The sequence below is a fragment of the Aptenodytes patagonicus genome, unplaced genomic scaffold (assembly GCF_965638725.1).
Source record: "Aptenodytes patagonicus unplaced genomic scaffold, bAptPat1.pri.cur scaffold_187, whole genome shotgun sequence".
NCBI lineage: Eukaryota > Metazoa > Chordata > Aves > Sphenisciformes > Spheniscidae > Aptenodytes > Aptenodytes patagonicus.
Window position 1 is genome coordinate 87,501 of NW_027472123.1, and position 2,500 is coordinate 90,000.

Sequence of the window (2,500 nt, forward strand, 5' to 3'; positions counted from 1 at the left end):
AGCCCGGCTCCTGCGCGAGCCGCGTGCGTGCGGGAGGGGAGGGGTCCCGGCACGGCCCCTCCCGGAGGCGCTCTCGTCTCGCTCGCCGGCCCACGGCCCGCTGCCGCCGCCGCCGCCTGCGCCGCTTCTCTCCGACGCGCGCGCGCGCGTTGCCCGGTCGGCGGGGACCGCCGCGTCCCCGCCGCTCCCCCCGCCTCTCGCCTCCGCTGGCCCCCGCCGCCGGCCGGCGTCCGCGTGCCGGTCAGAGCGCGGGCGGCGGCGCGCGGGAAGGGGGGGGCTGCCGGCGCGGGGTGTGACGAGCCCCGCCGGCCGAGCCCGCTCGAGCCGGAGGAGGAAGCGGCGACCGGCGGCGGCGCCGACGCCGCGGGGCCGGCAGGTGCGAGCGGCGAGAGAGAGAGGGCCTTCGGGGTCGGGGGGGGGCGGCTCCCCCGGCCCTCCCCGCACCGGGGCGGGCTGCTGCGGAGCAGCCCGCCCTGCCGTCCGGCCGGCCGCGCAGGGCGAGGCCTCCGGGCGTTCCGGGCCGGCGCGCGGCGCCGTGCGGCGCGGCGGCACCCCCGCCTCGCCTCCCCTCCCCTGCGGGGGAGCCGGAGGCGCGGACGGGCGCCGCCGCCGCCGCCTTCGGCGGGCGAGGCCCCCGCCGGGTCGCGCCCCGCGCCAGCGGGCGGCCCGAGCCACGGCTCTCCTCCCGGGCGCAGCGCCGGGCTACTGAGGGAAACCCCGGGCCCCGGGAAGGAGGCCGAGGTGATGGCGGCGGATGTCGGGCGCGCCCCCGCGGGCGGACGCTCCCCCGAGGGCGGCAGCGGGGGAGGCACCCCCGCGGGGCCTGCAGGTCGTTTCCCTCGCCCCAGGGCCAGGTACCTAGCGTCCGCGCTTCCGCGGCCCTCCCTCGGCGAGCCCGGGGGCCGAAGGCCGCGGAGCCGGGCGGAGGTTTAAAGACGCGGGCGGCTCGGCGCGGCCCGCGGGTTCGGCCGGGCGGTGGCGCCTCGAGGGGCGGGAGTTGCTCCCCGAAGCCCCCCGTGCGGACGCCGCCGCCCGCGCTCGTCCCGCGGGCGGCCGTGCCGTGCCGGGGAGGGGGTCCCGCTGCCCCCCCCTCTCCGCGGTCCGGTCTCGGCGGAGAGACCGCGGCGGGGTAGCCGGCCGTGGCCGGCCTGCCTGCCTCGCAACGGGCGACCCCGGCGGGAGCGCGGGCTCTCCGCCGGGGCGGCGAGTCCCCGCGGCGGGGGCTCGCCGGGCGGCCGCCGGGCCGCCGCGCCTCCGTCGCGGCGCCGCGGCGCGCTGCGCTCCGCTCCTTCCCAGCCCCGGCGAGCTGCTCGGCGGTGTCCCGCCGCTAGCCGCCGGCGAGGGCGGCACCCCCCCCGTCCGAGCGGCGGCGTCGCCGCTCGGCGTGTCGGTCGGCCGGAGGGCGCCCGCCGCCGGCCGCGCGGCTGTCCCGGCCCGGGCCCCGCCCGTCGCTTCCCCGCCGCCCTTCCCGGCCGTGCCGGGCGGTCGGTCGGGCGGTCGGGGGCGTCCCACTCCCGGTCTCCGCGTGGAAACGGGGAGAGCGGGCGCCGCCCCCGGCTTAGCGCCGTCCGCCTTCCGCCCGGCGCGTGCCCGCGGAAGGGGCCGAGGCGAGAAGCGGCGGCGGCGGCGCCGGGAGGGCGGCCGCCGCGGCGCGGCGGCGGGCGCCGTCCGGCGGTTCCGCGGGCGGTGCGTCGCCGTCTCGGGCTCCGGCGGTTGCCGCCTCCGGCGCGGCGGCGTAGCTGCGGAGGTGCCGTCGGGGCGAGCCGTGGGTTGGGGCTAGGCGGCTGTCGTAGCGCGGCGTGGTTGTCGCGGAGGCGCGCGCGGGGCCGGCGGGGCGCCCCGCTGCCGCCCGTCGCCGTCGTCGTCGGCGGCAGCAGCCTCCGTGTCCCGAGCGAGGCGGGCAGGCGGGGCGCGGCCGTGCGCGCCGCCGCCTCCTCCGTGCGGAGCCCGGGCCGAGCCCGGGCGCCTGGGCCGGCTCCGAAGCGAGGGCAAGGTGCGTTTCCCAGGTCGGTCGGGAGCGCGGGCTCCCCGTCCTTGCCGTTCGGGGTTTTCCGTTCCGTTCCCCCTTCCTCTCCCCCCCTCCTCCTCAGTGTGCTCGTACGGTCAGGCGAGGCGAGGCCTCTCCGCCGCGTCGCGCCGCGTCGCGCCCCCTCCGCGCGGGCGGAGGGGGGCGGTGGGGCGGTCGGGCGGTGGGCCGTCCTCAGAGAGGGGCCGCTCTCGGGGAGCGGTCCCGGTCCCCCCGCGCGCGCGGGGCGGTGCCGAAAAGCAGACAACTCTTAGCGGTGGATCACTCGGCTCGTGCGTCGATGAAGAACGCAGCTAGCTGCGAGAATTAATGTGAATTGCAGGACACATTGATCATCGACACTTCGAACGCACTTGCGGCCCCGGGTTCCTCCCGGGGCTACGCCTGTCTGAGCGTCGATTGACGATCAATCGCCGCCTGGGCCGCCGCCCCTGGGCGGGCGGCAGGCGCAGCGGCGCGGCTGGGGCGGCTCGC

At 81.5% G+C, this 2,500-nt stretch overlaps 1 non-coding gene across 1 annotated transcript; it reads left to right on the plus strand.

Annotated features, from left to right (window-relative positions):
- Positions 1-2,271: 2,271 nt before the first annotated feature.
- Positions 2,272-2,424, plus strand: LOC143173725 (5.8S ribosomal RNA). Its single transcript, XR_012997729.1, has one exon. It is a non-coding gene; the product is annotated as a 5.8S ribosomal RNA (ribosomal RNA).
- The last annotated feature ends 76 nt before the right edge of the window (positions 2,425-2,500 follow it).